Genomic DNA, 18,208 nt, shown 5'->3' on the forward strand with positions numbered 1-18,208 from the left:
GTTATCATCCTGAAATTTCTTGCATAGCCCACTTAAATGAAAGCCCTCAAAGATGACCCAGGTGGGACTTGAACCCACAATTCCCAGCTCCGGAGGCTGATGCCTTATCCATTAGGCCACTGGGCCTCGTTCACTGATGAATCAAGAGGCATTGACACACAGTCATAAACAAACTGAAAGCAATATCATGAAATTGCCAGTTCTATTCTAATTCTTGTGTCTACAGTGAAGTTATCGTCCTTGAATTTCTTTCTTGCACTGCCAGCTTAAATGCAACACTTGAAAGATGACCCAGGTGGGACTCGAACCCACAATCCTCAGCTCCGAAGGCTGATGCCTTATCCATTAGGCCAATGGGCCCTGTTCACTGGTGAACCCAGAGGCATTGACACAGAGTCATAAACAAACTAAAAGCGATATCATGTCATTGGGATTCGAACCCAGAGTCATTGACAGACAGTCAGAAACAAACTAAACTGAAAGCAATATCATGAAATTGCCAGTTCTATGCTAATTCTTGGGGCTATAGTGTCATATTGAAGTTATCATCCTGAAATTTCTTGCATAGCCCACTTAAATGAAAGCTCTGAAAGACGACCCAGGTGGGACTTGAACCCACAATTCCCAGCTCCTGAGGCTGATGCCTTATACATTAGGCCAATGGGCCACATCTGTTAGTGAACCCAGAGGCATTACAGAAAGTCTTATCCGAAGCTGATCTGAGTGAGATTTCAGAAAATTGCCTGTTCTATGATAATTCTCATGACTTGAACCCACAATCTTCAGCTCTGAAGGTTGATGCTTTATCCATTTGGTCACTGGGTATTTTCCAACAAGCCCACACAGAGGCATTTACAGACCGTCTTATCCAAGCTGAACTGAGTGAGTTTTCAGAAATTTGCCAATTTTATGATTAATCTTGTGGCTATAGTGTCATATTGACGTTATCGTCCTAGAATTTCTTCCTTGCACTGCCAACATAAACACCAACCTTGAAAGATGAACCCACAATCCTCAGCTCTGAAGACCGATGCATTAGGCCACTGGGCCTTGTTCACTGGTGAACCCAGAGGCATTGACAGACAGTCAGAAACAAACTAAACTGAAAGAGTTTTCATGAAATTGCTAGTTCTCATGTTCCGTTGGCAGTTCTATGCTAACTCTCATGTTCCTTTGTCACAGCTATTGTGTCTCTTTGCACTAGTCATCCTGGTACCTGTTGCGCAGCCAACTTAAATCTAACCTCTCATTGACGACTCAGGTGGTAATTTAATTCACAACCCCCAGCTCCGAAGGTTGATGCCTTATTTATTAGACAACTGGACCTTTTCTCTGATTAAGCCTGAGGTATTCATTAACATTCTGATGCAAGCTAAATTGAAAGTTATTTCAAAAAATGCCAGTTCTATGCTAATTCTTGTGTCTATAGTAAAAGTTCACCATTGAATTTCTTTCGTGCAATGCCAACTGAAATGCAACTCTTAAATGATGACCCAAGTGGGACTCGAACCCACAATCCTCAGCTCCGAAGGCTGATGCCTTCTCCATTAGGCCACTGGACCTGGTTCACTGGTAAATCAAGAGGCATTGACAGACAGTCATAAACAAACTAAAAGCAATATCATGAAATTGCCAGTTCTATTCTAATTCTTGTGTCTACAGTGAAGTTATCGTCCTTGAATTTCTTTCTTGCACTGCCAGCTTAAATGCAATGCTTGAAAGACGACCCAGGTGGGAATAGGACCCACAATCCTCAGCTCCGAAGGCTGATGCCTTATCCATTAGGCCACTGGGCCTCGTTCGCTGGTGAACCCAGAGGCATTGACACACAGTCATAAACAAACTAAAAGCGATATCATGACATTGCCAGTTCTATGCTAATTCTTATGTCTACAATGAAGATATCGTCCTTGAATTTCTGTCTTGCACTGCCAGCTTAAATGCAACTCTTGAAAGATGACCCAGGTGGGATTCGAACCCAGAGTCATTGACAGACAGTCAGAAACAAACTAAACTGAAAGCAATATCATAAAATTTCCAGTTCTATGCTAATTCTTGGGGCTATAGTGTCATATTGAAGTTATCATCCTGAAATTTCTTGCATAGCCCACTTAAATGAAAGCCCTCAAAGATGACCCAGGTGGGACTTGAACCCACAATTCCCAGCTCCGGAGGCTGATGCCTTATCCATTAGGTCACTGGGCCTTGTTCATTGATGAATCAAGAGGCATTGACACACAGTCATAAACAAACTAAAAGCAATATCATGAAATTGCCAGTTCTATTCTAATGTCTACAGTGAAGTTATCGTCCTTGAATTTCTTTCTTGCACTGCCAGCTTAAATGCAACGCTTGAAAGATGACCCAGGTGGGACTCGAACCCACAATCCTCAGCTCCGAAGGCTGATGCCTTATCCATTAGGCCACTGGGCCCTGTTCACTGGTGAACCCAGAGGCATTGACACAGAGTCATAAACAAACTAAAAGCGATATCATGTCATTGGGATTCGAACCCAGAGTCATTGACAGACAGTCAGAAACAAACTAAACTGAAAGCAATACCATGAAATTGCCAGTTCTATGCTAATTCTTGGGGCTATAGTGTCATATTGAAGTTATCATCCTGAAATTTCTTGCATAGCCCACTTAAATGAAAGCTCTGAAAGACGACCCAGGTGGGACTTGAACCCACAATTCCCAGCTCCTGAGGCTGATGCCTTATACATTAGGCCAATGGGCCACATCTGTTAGTGAACCCAGAGGCATTACACAAAGTCTTATCCGAAGCTGATCTTAGTGAGATTTCAGAAAATTGCCTGTTCTATGATAATTCTCATGACTTGAACCCACAATCTTCAGCTCTGAAGGTTGATGCTTTATCCGTTTGGTCACTGGGTATTTTCCAACAAGCCCACACAGAGGCATTTACAGACCGTCTTATCCAAGCTGAACTGAGTGAGTTTTCAGAAATTTGCCAATTTTATGATTAATCTTGTGGCTATAGTGTCATATTGACGTTATCGTCCTAGAATATCTTCCTTGTACTGCCAACATAAACACCAACCTTGAAAGATGAACCCACAATCCTCAGCTATGAAGACCGATGCATTAGGCCACTGGGCCTTGTTCACTGGTGAACCCAGAGGCATTGACAGACAGTCAGAAACAAACTAAACTGAAAGAGTTTTCATGAAATTGCTAGTTCTCATGTTCCGTTGGCAGTTCTATGCTAACTCTCATGTTCCTTTGTCACAGCTATTGTGTCTCCTTGCACTTGTCATCCTGGTACCTGTTGCGCAGCCAACTTAAATCTAACCTCTCATTGACGACTCAGGTGGTAATTTAATTCACAACCCTCAGCTCCGAAGGTTGATGCCTTATTTATTAGACAACTGGACCTTTTCTCTGATTAAGCCTGAGGTATTCATTAACATTCTGATGCAAGCTAAATTGAAAGTTATTTTAAAAAATGCCAGTTCTATGCTAATTCTTGTGTCTATAGTAAAAGTTCACCATTGAATTTCTTTCGTGCAATGCCAGCTGAAATGCAACTCTTGAATGATGACCCAAGTGGGACTCGAACCCACAATCTTCAGCTCCGAAGGCTGATGCCTTCTCCATTAGGCCACTGGGCCTGGTCCACTGGTAAATCAAGAGGCATTGACAGACAGTCATAAACAAACTAAAAGCAATATCATGACATTGTCAGTTCTATGCTAATTCTTATGTCTACAATGAAGATATCGTCCTTGAATTTCTGTCTTGCACTGCCAGCTTAAATGCAACTCTTGAAAGATGACCCAGGTGGGTTTCGAACCCAGAGTCATTGACAGACAGTCAGAAACAAACTAAACTGAAAGCAATATCATGAAATTGCCAGTTCTATGCTAATTCTTGGGGCTATAGTGTCATATTGAAGTTATCATCCTGAAATTTCTTGCATAGCCCACTTAAATGAAAGCCCTCAAAGACGACCCAGGTGTGACTTGAACCCACAATTCCCAGCTCCTGAGGCTGATGCCTTATCCATTCGGCCACTGTGCCGCGTTCACTGATGAACCCAGAGGCATAGACACACAGTCATAAACAAACTAAAAGCAATATCATGAATTTGCCAGTTCTATTCTAATTTCTACAGTGGAGTTATCGCCCTCAAATTTCTTTCTTGCAATACCAGCTGAAATACAACTCTTGAAAGATGACTCAGGTGGGACTCGAACCCACAATCCTAAGCTCGAAAGGTTGATGCCTTATACATTAGACCACTGGGCCTTGTTCACTTTTGGGCCCAGAGGCATTGACTCACAGTCATAAACAAACTAAAAGCGACATCATGAAATTGCCAGTTCTATGCTTATTCTTGTGTCTACAGTGAACTTTTCATCCTTGAACTTCTTTCTTGCAATGCGAGCTGATATACAACTCTTGAAAGATGACCCGGGTTGGACTCGAACCCACAATCCTCAGCTTGGATGGCTGATGCCTTATCCTTTAAGCCACTGTGACCCGTTCGATTGTGAACCCACAGGCATTGACACACAATCATTAACAAACTAAAAGCAATGTCATGACATTGCCAGTTCTATGCTAATTCTTATGTCTACAGTGACGTTATCGTCCTTGAATTTCTGTCTTGCACTGCCAGCTTAAATGCAACTCTTGAAAGATGACCCAGGTGGGATTAAAACTCAGAATTCTCAGCTCCGAGGGCTGATGCCTTATCCATTAGGCCACTGGGCCTTGCTCACTGGGGGACCCAGAGTCATTGACAGACAGTCATAAACAAACTAAAAGCGATATCATGACATTGCCAGTTCTATGATAATTCTTTTGTCTACAGTGAAGTTATCGTCCTTGAATTACTGTCTTGCACTGCCAGTTTAAATGCAACTCTTGAAAGATGACCCAGGTGGGATTAAAACTCACAATCGGCAGCTCCGAGGGCTGATGCCTTATCCATTAGGCCACTGGGCCTTGTTCACTGGTGAACCCAGAGTCATTGACAGACAGTCAGAAACAAACTAAACTGAAAGCAATATCATGAAATTGCCAGTTCTATGCTAATTCTTGGGGCTATAGTGTCATATTTAAGTTATCATCCTGAAATTTCTTGCATAGCCCACTTAAATGAAAGCCCTCAAAGACGACAAAGGTTGGACTTGAACCCAAAATTCCCAGCTCCCGAAGCTGATGCCTTATCCATTAGGCCACTGGGCCGTGTTCACTGGTGGCATTGACAGACAGTCAGAAACAAACTAAAAGCGATTTCATGAAATTGCCAGTTCTATGCTAATGTTAAGTAAATGTCTTGAATGAAGACGATGTTTAAAGCAATATTTTAATACCCAAATTCACAGAAATATTGCTTTGTATGACCAAAGAGACCCACTAACACGAGAGCAAAAACTAGGAAACACAACGTATAAGGCCCTAAGCATAAGACCAAACAATTGCAATTAGGATGGTGAAACTTCTGTAAACAGATTCAAACAGAAAGAGCTAACAAACTCATGGAAACATATTGTTCTGGTTTCAAAGTGTAAGGCTATAAAAAAACATTGATAATTAATATCTATATATATGTGTGTGTGTGTGTGTAAAGACCTCTAACACTAGTTTGCTCTATTCTTTTTTTATTCAATCTGTTTTCTTTTTATTTATTATAATATTTAAAATCCCATGCTACATGTACTGTGTTAACCTAACTGAGACTTGTTATAACACATCGATTTGGATAAAAGCATCTGCTAAATGAATAAATGTAAATATCTCACCACTCTAGCAAATTTTAGGTGTACTTAGCAGGGGCTATTGTGTTTTTAGGGTAAATTGTACTTATTGTCATTATGAATATTTGTACACTTATTTTCATTTCGACATCTTAATGAACACTTACACAGTTTGTCTTCATTTGAGTAGCTAACGTTACTTGACGGTCACATTTAATTTTTCCCCACTTACACTCACCAAAAACACAAGAAACCTGTAATTCTGTCATAATTAGGTTAGTTAAAAATACAAAAACTTAATGCTTGACACTTTTGTAACTGACTAAAAACTGATGTTTAAGCTAAACAAACGACAGAGGCACTGTGCAAAAACCTGCAAACACAAACATCACTAACTTAAATGAACAAAAGACAATAACCACCAATATGTGTTCACACAGTTAACTTTATTTAGATGATTCAGCATTAACTTCAATGAACAAAAGATAATAACCACCAATATGTGTTCACACAATTAAATTTATTTAGATGATTCACAGAAATAAAATGACTCTTGAGTTGTTAGAAGAAAAAAAATGTGTACTGACGTAACTGCGAAAATGACTTAAGGTCCCTATGAAACGGTTTATTGAACCAAACTGTCCAAATGAATAATTTTTCAGTGAAAGTGAATCGAACTTTGGATCACTAAAACATCACAACATGAAAATAGTGTATACTTCACAAACAGCATAGAAATGTGCATCTTTTTATTTAGGTTATCTGCGCATGCGTTTAATCAGATTTCCAATGATTTAGAGCGTTGCCACATACAATATGAGTACGTATCCACGACGGCCATGTTTGAAGCTTGAGGTATGTGATGGGTATTGTAGTTCCCTAACCTAAAGATCTAAATAGCTTGAATGAGGTATTAGTTAAATGTATTAAATGTAACCCCTTTGTAAAACAAAAACATATAATACATAAAACAACAATAAAATAACTGTTAACACATATTTAGACTAAATGACTATATTCAACAATAATACGATATACATGCGCTAAAAGAGACTAAAATAGGGTTGGCTATGCTGTAATGGAGCAACCGTTGTTATGTTATCTTGTGAACCGTTAGGATTCGTGTGTCCTGAAACCAAATAATTGTCTTTATCTTTAGAAAAAGACAATCGTGTCCTGCTGCTGTGGTCTGAATATCCAGTCTGTCTTCATCATGAAATGATGAACCCATCATCAGCCCCCATTCTGGAGATTGTGTGTATGTTTGTTTATTTTTACAGACATATACAGCAGGGCATTGTAATAATATGGTAAACATGTGATAAGTTGGTCAATCGTGCAACCAGAGTTTATCTTACTGCATCTCTATAATAAATTTCTGCAATGGCTATACTTGTTACAGTGCTTTCAAGTCGGGGGACTGGGTTGTTTTATGAACAAACCCTTGTTTGCGGACATTGTAAGCATTTTTTAAGTTAAAGAGGTTAATGAACTCTTTCACCATCTATTATTGTTAGAATGCATAATCAGTGTTAGGGGTCAACTAGTTAATTATAGCTAAATTATATCATTTGATTACAAAAATAAATGTAATCAGTTACAGTCACTGAGAAAAAAATAATTAAATTGCGGTTAATTATGAAAATGTTACATCTGAATATTTTTTCACACACGTACAGATTTAATGTATATATTTCATAAACCACCTTAACTACTCTAAATTATGAGTCAGCTGTTTCAGGAGTTAAAGACGTATGCTTATTTCCTATTTGGTTGATGTATATTTATTTGTTTGCATATAAACCCGTTTTACCAACCTGTCGTTAGTTGCTGTGGCATTTCCCTTCATAGGTGTGGAAAACCTTGATTTCAAAACAGTATCTTAGCTGTTAAACTTTCTTGTTGTTTTTTTAAATATGTATTTAATCTCCAAGCAAATCTGATTTTGTGGTGGTTGCGCTTTAAAATGAAATGATCACAATCCTAATTTAAGTGATTTTGAAAAAATCCTAATTTAAGGATTATGAAAAGTCTGACGGTCATTAGTTGTTGAGTACTCTAATGTTAACCCCCCGGCCTGTTTACATGTTTCAAAAGATTAACGGTTGAAAATATTACAAGTCTTAAAATATGTAATCAAATGTTATCAGTTACATTACTTTTTTAAAGAAATTGAAATAGTTACACTAGCTTTTAGATTTTAAATAGGGTAATTTGTGATCTATAACCTATTACAAAGTTCATAGTAACCTCCCCAAAACTGTGAGTAAAATAATTCCATCAAGGTCTCAGCTACAGCTAAACGATAAAACAAAAACTTAAGGTCCTTGTTGGCAGTTTTGTGAGGTGTGTGTGTGTGTGTGTGTATGTGCGTGTGTGAAAACCACGTGGTTTTAAAGAAAACTGTTTTAGCTTAGTGATTTTACTACAAACTATAAGCATTTTAATTAAGAAACACTATATGTTTTTATATATTTTTTATTTTCCAACCAAACTGGTTGTTCGCAGTTAAAAAAGTCATGAGAATGTTTATTGTTTTGAAAAGAAAGTAAGTTATGATATATAAATAATTTATAAATTTATGACTTCACCACAATGCGTTTATGAGGCTATGTATTTCTTCTGCTTCATGCAACGGTTACCGTACACACATTCAAGAGAAATGCATAAACACAATTGTTTTAAACAATCTATACCATTTAGTCTATCATTAAAAAACATCTTAACTTTTTTTTTTTCACGCATCTATTTTCATCTGTCTCTGGACTCTTGCTAAAAACACTTGAGTGCAGATATGAATCCTACATGAAAGCTAAAAAATAATACTTTTTTAAACTATTTTAAACAGCATGGTTAACAACACCATTTGTAAAGTGAGAAAGAGCATCAAATCTATTGTATAAATTTCTGTGAGACATTTGTAGCAACAAACACTTTTGGTTTCAATGAAAACTTATGACAACTAATTTTTTTTATCTAATATAGGTATTTTCATGTTTGTGACCTATTTTGTTTGTTTGTGTATTTATGTACTTGTTTGAGTGTATAGTTCTCTTATAAGTGTTCTCAGGCAATACCCAAACACTCCAGACATTGTAGTCATCAATGAACTTTCTAAGAACATTCTGATTCTGGAAGTGGGCTGTTGTTTTGATCTTTACATGGATTTGTGCTTTTCTGAGAAAAAGTATCAGTCATTAACAAATGCTTTGGCAGTGTGTGGTTACAGGATCAAACTGATTATTCTTATTTTTGGTAGTTTGGGACATGTGCACAGATTATGTGTCAGAGGCTTGCAGATTGCCGGATTGAGTAAAAAGACCTCTAAGCAAACAGCCAGATATTGTTCTGTGTCAGCAATCATAGGCAGTCTGCATGTTTGGAGAAGACGATGTCACTTTTATCCATAGGCTACTTTTTGAATGTGGTTGCGACTTGCATTGTCTTTGTCAGGTGAAACATAATAGGCTCTTTGTGAATATTTGGATGCTGTTGTTTTAATCAGTATTTGTCAATCCAAATAAAATAATCAAATGTGTGTTTATGATTGCATGGTTGTGTTTGTGTACTTGTTTGCATTCTCAGTACGTCTATGTTGATGTTAACAATTTTAAAAAAAAAACATTATTCTATGGTCTGACTTGTTAAAAGATTTCACATACTTTTGACCAATAAATGAACTTTCACCTAACCTCGTGATCACAGGCCTAAGCCATAAAGTTGAAATTGTCACCCTTTGATCACTGAATACACAAAACGTTTTTTTTTTTTTTTACTTTAGCTGACCTGCAGCACACCATTTACAACACCAGAACTCCCGGAAAACTAATTAGATAACAGTTGAGTTGCTAACCCCAAAAACCTTTAGATGTTTTACAATCTTCGCTGACATGGTCGTAACAGTAAACACAAAGACATCAGATGCCTGACACCAGACGCGTTTCTACGCACTTCTTGAGATGAAATATTTAGCCTTTCCTGTAATGTTGTAAAGTTTCTTTGGCAAGAAAAGTCCATCTTGACTTACCACAATCATTCCTGTTTAATATTTGTATGAGTCTACAGGGTTTAAACTGATATAGCAATGCCAGAAGTTAATATTGACAACGTAAAATACATATTAAAGGATTTAGACCATTAAAGTATGTGTGAGTGACTTATTAAAATAAAATAAAACAAGAACTTTTGTTGAGATGGAAATAAAATCGTATAGGTTAACCTAATTTTAAAGTAAAAACATCGGTCTAATATTAAAACCAGGTAGAATGTTTTCATCAAATAAGAACTGATGTGTTTTTATTGAAAACGTTACTTTGTTTAATTCTTTTAACATACATTTAAACCTTTGCGACCAACGTTATTAGGGAGGTGTTAGGGGGTAGTGTTAGTGGGTGTGTTTTTTTTTTTATTCGATGCTTTAAACATTAAAAACATAAAGGCATACATTACTGGTAAATTTACAAATATGGTCTGAGATTACACTCAATTTTCATTCACACTCTGTAAATCATAAAACAAAATAAATGTAAAATAAATAAAACAACACTTAAGAAAAAATAAAAATAAAAATAAAGATAAAGATAAAGTAGGAGAGTAAGAGATTTTCACATTAAGAAACCAAAGTCCTCTAATGAAGAATACAGAAATCTTGCTTTGGGACTTTTCATTGCTTTTAATGTCTCCAAATACATCACAAATTCCTCTTTAAAAGCCACTAAACGTGGGGAGTTTTGAAAAACATACATTTATGAATGTACAATTTCATTCCAGAAGTTGATATTGACAAAATAAAAGACATATTAAAGGATTTATTTTAGCAAACTTAAGTAAGTGTGAGTGGGCTTATTAAAATAAAATAAAAAACAACAAGGATTGTTTAGATAAAAAATAAAGATCATATAGCATGATCTTAGCAAAAAGAACATCTAATCATCCGTCAGATTGCCATATTTTGGCTCTTCAGCGGGTTGAACACGCTAATATACCTAAAGTAGTCATATGTTCAGACTCATTTTCAGCACTTTCAAGTTTAAAATGTGGCGAATCTTCAACTAGACAAGACAATTTGTCAGTCATTTTACAGAGTTTGTTCAGAATACAAGCAAAAACAAATATTTATTTTGTATGGATACCCCCACATATAGGAAATGAAAGTAGTGGATCAGATAAAAACATTAAAATGTCAGACATCAAATTTAATACTCCAATGAGTAAATTAGAAATAAAAGGGGTAATAAAAAAACAAAAAAAAAACATAAGAGAATAAATATAATATTCAAAGAACATTTGGAAATGAAAGGAGAATTTTGGTTATAGAAAAGAAGATCTCGCCATAGAATTGGACACATTGCACTTAATCAGTCATTATTTATAAAAGGAAATACATGTGTCTGGACTTTGTGTTTGTGACGAGTGGGGCGGGGCAGGGCAAGGGACGTGGGAGGAGCGAGGCCGGTGGAGTGATTGGAGATGAGCTACAGCTGTTCGACCCACCGGTCTCGAGGCCCACGGAGGAGATGGAAGGATATAAAACTGGAGCGAAGACAGTGAAGGACGAGAGAGGACCAGGCCTGGGCTTTTAGTTTATGTTTGCTTTTTATTTGCGCGCATCAGTCGTCCGTGAGGGGCTGATGCGCTGTTTTGTTTATTTTGTGATTATTAAAGTTTCATTTTGATTGTGCGCCGGTTTCCGCCTCCTTCTTCCCGATGATTATGGAGTTTTTATTATTACAGTGTTAAATGTGATCTTCCTGAAACAGTTGAACCTATTTTAATCAAATGTAAAAGATATGACAATGAAAGAATTAAACTTACTTACACTTAATATAGAAATAAACCAGATTTCATTTTAGAAAATGTTAAATAAAGATGTGACTATAGAAATGTTTCAATGATTAAGTATCTCAAAGTGTTGATAAACAGGATTTAAAGAATCACTACTAAGTTTATTATTATCATTCATTTTATTTTTGTATTTCTTTTATCTCTTATGTTTGAGTTAGTTATCATTAACTTCAATGCTCCACACTCCTGCCCTGTACGTGGCGGTAAATCCACCTAAAGCTTTGCGTCAAAACGAAGAAGAAGTGGTTTGAGTGGGACCGTATTTAAGCATTCTGAGTGTGTCGGCTGTGCTATGAGGTTGTTTTACCGAAGGCTTCCCAAACTCTGCCGGAGGATCTTTTTTTCTTTTGTTTAACTCTCTGTCAGTAATAGTCTAGATTTTTAAAGTTGTAGTTAGTGGTAGAGTACGACATAGTTTTGACAAGTATCTTGTGCTGGTGTTTTAAAGACAAGGTCTGATGTATTTTCTTTGAGATCAGCGTAAATGCCTACAATCTTTTTTTCTTTTGTTTTAACTTTTTCTAACATCGTGACAAACACCAACTTTTCTGGTTTGTATCGTTTTTATACATTCGCTTCTTTTTTTTAGTTTGAGTCGATCTAACTCAAACTAAAAAAACGACCATTACATTGTTTCCATCTCGTCTGCATTTATAACCTTTTTCTGATAGTTTTTGACGTTTAGTCATTTTACATAAATATCCAGTAACCTAGTTTTCTTTTTATTTAATTTGTAAGAACTTTAGCAACGTTTTTATACCTTTTTAAATTGTAATGTTACAAGCTCTCACATCTTTTCACGTGTTGCTTAACAAAACATATCTGATAGTTTTTTTTACTTTATTCCCTAATGCTAACCCTAACCCTAAGTTAGTTGTTTTAGATAAATAACCAGCAACCTAGTTTTCTTTTTATTTCATTTGTAACGTTTTTACACTTTTCCAAGTAGGACAAAAACAATCATTACATTGTTTCCATTTCGTATATGTGTTTATAACCTTTTTCTTGAAATACACTGTGTACTTAAAACCTTAAAGGGGGGGGGGAGTGAAATGCTATTTCATGCATACTGAGTTTTTACACTGTTAAAGAGTTGGATTCCCATGCTAAACATGGACAAAGTTTCAAAAATTAAGTTTTGTTCCAAAAATACCTCTTCCGGTTTGTCACAAGTTTCGGAAAGTTTTTTTCGAGTATGGGTCTGTGTGACGTTAGATGGAGCGGAATTTCCTTATATAGGTCCTAAGGGCACTTCTCCCGGAAGAGCGCGCGCTCCTGTGGAGCAGAGCAGAGACATTCACTGATCAGAGCGAGAGACCGAAATGTCACAAAAGAAGTGTGTTTTTGGTTGCCAGGGCAAGACAACCCTGCACAGATTACCAAAAAAAAAAAAAACAGCATTAAGGGACCAGTGGATGGAGTTTTTACAGAGGATCAACGGAGTTGTGCAAGTGTTTTTGTTTGTTCCCTGCATTTCGAAGATGCTTGTTTTACAAACAAGGCCCAGTTTGACGCCAAATTTGCATATTGTTTATTTCTTAAGGATAATGCAGTCCCAGCGAAAAAGGGTCACGATCGTGTGTTGGAACCGCAGGCGGTAAGTAAAACTTTTTCAAATATCTCTGTGTTGTTAACTTAGCTATCCGCGCGTAAGCACATCAAGTAAACAACGTGCGATGTTGTCATCAAACTGCACTTTCCACATGTACACCTTAAAAAAAAAAAAAAAAAAAAAAAAACGACATAAATTGGAACTTAGTCATTTTCCAAAACCGCTAAACAAATATATACAGTTTCAATACATACCACATAGGGACGTCCTGCTGTAGTCGTTGCTGCTGCTACTCTTGTTAAATTTCAGCCTCTGGATCTGATTCTGGATCATAAATATACGTCTGAATCTGACTGTTAGCCATGGTTTGTTTTGGATGATGTTTTTTTCCTCCCGGTAATGTCACAGCTTCCAAAAGCTTACTCGCGCTCATGATTCTTTAGCTCCGCCCACACGTAACGCCTCCAGGTGCTCGTGTTTTTCTGGGAAAAAACGGTACAGACTATCTTTCTCTTATAAATATAATAAAACTAAAGACTTTTTGGAGTTATGAAGGATGCAGTACTACTCTATAGGTACTCAAGATTAACAGGATATTGAGTGAAAACGAGCATTTCAACCCCCCCCCCCCCCATCCCCCCCCTTTAATAAAAACTTACCTTATACAATTTTCACGATTTCACATTTTAATGTTTAAAAAAGCACATCGTTTCCCAACACACACACACACACACACACACAAAAAAAACTTTCCCCCCTCCCTCACTGAAATTCCTTCTTAGGTTCATAAGTTCATATTTAGGTCACTGGGGTGTACAAGGAGGGAAGGGGGTTGTACAAACAAATGAGCTGTTGAGGGATTATAGTGTTGAATGCTGAACTGAAGTCTATAAACAGCATAGAGTCCTTTTTGTCTATATGTGTGAGTCAAGTCAAGTCACCTTTATTTATATAGCGCTTTAAACAAAATACATTGCGTCAAAGCAACTGAACAACATTAATTTGGAAAACAGTGTGTCTATAATGCAAAATGATAGTTAAAGGCAGTTCATCATTGAATTCAGTGATGTCATCTCTGTTCAGTTAAATAGTGTCTGTGCATTTATTAGCAATCAAGTCAACGATATCGCTGTAGATGAAGTGACCCCAACTAAGCAAGCCATAGGCGACAGCGGCAAAGAACCGAAACTCCATCGGTGACAGAATGGAGAAAAAACCTTGGGAGAAACCAGACTCAGTTGAGGGGCCAGTTCTCCTCTGACCAGATGAAACCAGTAGTTCAATTCCAGGCTGCAGCAAAGTCAGATTGTGCAGAAGAATCATCTGTTTCCTGTGGTCATGTCCTGGTGGTCCTCTGAGACAAGGTCTTTACAGGGGATCTGTATCTGGGGCTTTAGTTGTCCTGGTCTCCACTGTCTTTCTGGGCTGTAGAGGTTCTTTCTAGATGCTGATCCACCATCTGGTCTGGATACGTACTGGATCCGGGTGACTGCAGTGACCCCCTGATCTGGATACAGACTGGATCTGGTGGCTACAGTGACCTCGGAATAAGAGAGAAACAGACAAATATTAGCGTAGATGCCATTCTTCTAATGATGTAGCAAATACATTGGGTGTTATGGGAAGTGTTTCAAGTTCCGGTTTACCTAATTAATGCAGCAGTAAAATCCTTTAACAGATTTGGATATTAAAAGCATATTAATATGTCAATCAATCAATCAATCAATCACCTTCATTTATATAGTGCTTTAAACAAAATACATTGCGTCAAAGCACTGAACAACATTCATTTGGAAAACAGTGTCTCAATAATGCAAAAGTTATGTAAAAATATGTTATGTGTAAGCCAGGTTAAAGAGATGGGTCTTTAATCTAGATTTAAACTGCAAGAGTGTGTCTGCCTCCCGAACAATGTTAGGTAGGTTATTCCAGAGTTTAGGCGCCAAATAGGAAAAAAGGAGTTTAGAGAACGTAGCGGACGTAGAGGATTATAATGTAAAAGGAGCTCATTCAAATACTGAGGTGCTAAACCATTCAGGGCTTTATAAGTAATAAGCAATATTTTAAAATCTATACGATGTTTGATAGGGAGCCAGTGCAGCATTGACAGGACCGGGCTAATATGGTCATACTTCCTGGTTCTATTAAGAACTCTTGCTGCTGCATTTTGGACTAGCTGTAGTTTGTTTACTAAGTGTGCAGAACAACCACCCAATAAAGCATCACAATAATCTAACCTGGTCATAATTGCATTGCAAAAACATTTCTGCATTTGACATTGAGAGCATAGGCTGTAATTAAGATATATTTTTTGAGATGGAAAAATGCAGTTTTACAAATGCTAGAAACGTGGCTTTCTAAGGAAAGATTGCGATCAAATAGCACACCTAGGTTCCTAATTGATCACAAAGAATTGACAGAGCAACCATCAAGTCTTAGACAGTGTTCTAGGTTATTATAAGCAGAGTTTTTAAGTCCTATAATTAACACCTCTGTGAGTGCTGAGTGGATGGCAGTTGTGATGGCATCATCGTATGAGCATTTGGACCGATATGCAAACTGGAATGGGTTCTGAAATGGGACTTGATATGGTGTATGACTAACCATTCAAAGCACTTCATGATAATAGGAGTACGTGCAACTGGACGGTAGTCATTTAAGCAGGAGAGAGACGGCTTCTTGGGGATTGGAATGATGGTGGTAGCCTTGAAGCATACGGGGACAACAGCCTGACTAAGTGAGATATTGAAAATGTCTGTGAAGACATCAGTGAGTTCCACTGCACAGTCTCTCAGTACAAATCCAGGGATGTTGTCAGGACCTGGAGGTTTGCGTGCATTGATCCTGCTGAAGGATCTCCTCATGCTGTCTGTGGTCAGCAATATCACCTAGTCACCGGGAGGTGGTGGAGTCTTCTTTGCAGTGGTGCTGTTTTGTTTTTTCAAAGTGAGCAAGAAGGCTTTCACAAGGCGTTCACCTCGTTCAGCAGAGAGATGTTGCTGTCACAGGTTCGTGGTGGGGGCTTGTAGTCCTAATAGTCTGTATACCCTGCCACAGGCTCAGAGTGTCTCTGCTGCCACTGAATTGATGAGCTATCCTCCTGGAGTACTGTCTCTTAGCCTCTCTGATGCTGCGGGACAGGTTGGCCCTGGCTGTCCTCAGGCCCACCTCATCTCCAGCTCTGAAGGCAGTGTTCCACATCTTCAGGAGTCTGTAGACCTCCCCTGTCATCCACGGCTTCTGGTTGGCCCGGACAGTGATGGTTTTTGTGACTGTTAGAAAGAGCGTACGTTAGCCAGTATGATGGTGGGGATAGCTGGCTTGTGTGGTTTAGCCGTTAGCCTAGCCCGGATACCTCCACGCTTACCCTTCTTTTGCTTCCTCTCACGCCGCTTGTAGTGCCTCCTGCCTGGTGCAAGATGCTGGGGTCGGTGATGGTGTAGACCTCCGAAGCAGACAGAGGTCCCGCAGCTCTTCCACGTGCACTGAGTTTAACTAAATTTGGCTCTGCCGACATCCAGCAGAAACTCATTACTGTATGTGTGCTTAAAGACAAGTAGATGCGATGAAGACGTACAAAAACACTGTGACTCACAAGACAAAAAACACATTCTGTTGGGAGCGAGAGAAGTCGCTGTGTGTGGACGCACCGTCATCTTGTTTACCTAGATTCCTAACTGATGACGAAGAAATGACAGAGCAGCCATCAAGTCTTAGACAGCATTCTAGGTTATCACATGCAGAGTTTTTATGTCCTATAATTAACACCTCAGTTTTTTTTTCCAGAATTTAGCAGTAAAAAATTATTCATCATCCAGTTTTTTAAAACGAATATGCATTCCATTCGTTTTTCAAATTGATATGTTTCACCGGGCCGCGAAGAAATATAGAGTTGATTATCATCAGCATGACAGTGAAAGCTAACAGTGTGTTTCCTGATGATATCTCCCAAAAGTGACATATAAAGCATGAAGAGTAATGGTTGACAATAAAGATATATTGTGTTGTATTGTATAATTAACTAGTATGTTGTGGTTTTTTAATGAGAGGCTTAATAACAGCCAGTTTGAAGGTTTTGGGGATGTATCCTAATGACAATGAGGAATTAATAATAGTCAGAAAAGGATCTATGACTTCTGGAAGCACCTCTTTTGGGAGCTTATAGGGTCTAACATACATGTTGTAGGTTTAGATGATTCAACAAGTTTAACAAGTCCATGAAGTCATTACTGCTGTGATGTTGGGAAATATCAACACTTCTGTAGGTTACTGTCCCACCAAGTATTACGAAATACCTCTAGTTTTGTTTTCCTCCAGCTGTGCTCCATTTTACAAGATGCTCTCATTAGAGTGAGAGTGTGCTCATTATACCATGTGTCAGACTGTTTTCCTTAATCGTCCTTAAGCGTAAAGGTTAAACTGTATTTAAAATGCTAGAAAAGAGTACATAGCTTCTGTTACATCATCAAGTTTTGGATTTGCTATGCAGTCATTTAATCTATTGGCACACAGACATTGACATACATCTCAATATAAACCGGAAACTCAAGTCAATTGTAAAAAAAAAAAAAACATTTAGAACCAGAATGAGAGCTCACAGGTTTCTTCTTTCATTTAACTATACTTATTATTATAAACAAATTATATCAGAGAAGCACTAACTCATCTAGCATAAAGCTATGCAATTACTCTTATACTTGGCTTTGCGTAGTACACAAGGATTGTTTTTTTTTTTTTTTTTTTTTTTTGCACAAACATGAATGTATACTGTGCTTTAAGGGACTCAACAATAAACAAAAAATTATTGTTTCACAACAATAATGAGACCGCATACTTGGATGAGATAGAGAAATTGACATCATGGTGCCAGGACAACTGTCTCTCTCTGAATGTGAGCAAAACTAAAGAACTGATTGTGGACTTCAGGAAGAGACAGCAGCAGCCCTATACTCCTCTTATGATCAGCGGGACACCTGTGGAGAGGGTGAGCAGCTTCAAGTACCTTGGTGTAAACATCTCGGAGGACCTGACCTGGACTACTCACATTCAAACACAGGTTAATAAAGCCAGGCAAAGACTGTAC

The 18,208-nt window shown here is 37.8% G+C and overlaps 4 non-coding genes across 4 annotated transcripts; all 4 read right to left on the reverse strand.

Moving 5' to 3' along the window:
• Window positions 1-53: 53 nt before the first annotated feature.
• Window positions 54-126, reverse strand: trnar-ccg (transfer RNA arginine (anticodon CCG)). The gene has a single exon. It is a non-coding gene; the product is annotated as a tRNA-Arg (tRNA).
• Window positions 127-1,489: 1,363 nt separating this feature from the next.
• On the reverse strand, window positions 1,490-1,562 carry trnar-ucg (transfer RNA arginine (anticodon UCG)). The gene has a single exon. It is a non-coding gene; the product is annotated as a tRNA-Arg (tRNA).
• A 798-nt stretch (window positions 1,563-2,360) lies between these two features.
• trnar-ucg (transfer RNA arginine (anticodon UCG)) lies at window positions 2,361-2,433 on the reverse strand. The gene has a single exon. It is a non-coding gene; the product is annotated as a tRNA-Arg (tRNA).
• Window positions 2,434-3,562: 1,129 nt separating this feature from the next.
• On the reverse strand, window positions 3,563-3,635 carry trnar-ucg (transfer RNA arginine (anticodon UCG)). The gene has a single exon. It is a non-coding gene; the product is annotated as a tRNA-Arg (tRNA).
• Between the last annotated feature and the right edge of the window lie 14,573 nt (window positions 3,636-18,208).

This window comes from Carassius gibelio, chromosome B1 (genome assembly GCF_023724105.1).
Source record: "Carassius gibelio isolate Cgi1373 ecotype wild population from Czech Republic chromosome B1, carGib1.2-hapl.c, whole genome shotgun sequence".
Taxonomy (NCBI): domain Eukaryota; kingdom Metazoa; phylum Chordata; class Actinopteri; order Cypriniformes; family Cyprinidae; genus Carassius; species Carassius gibelio.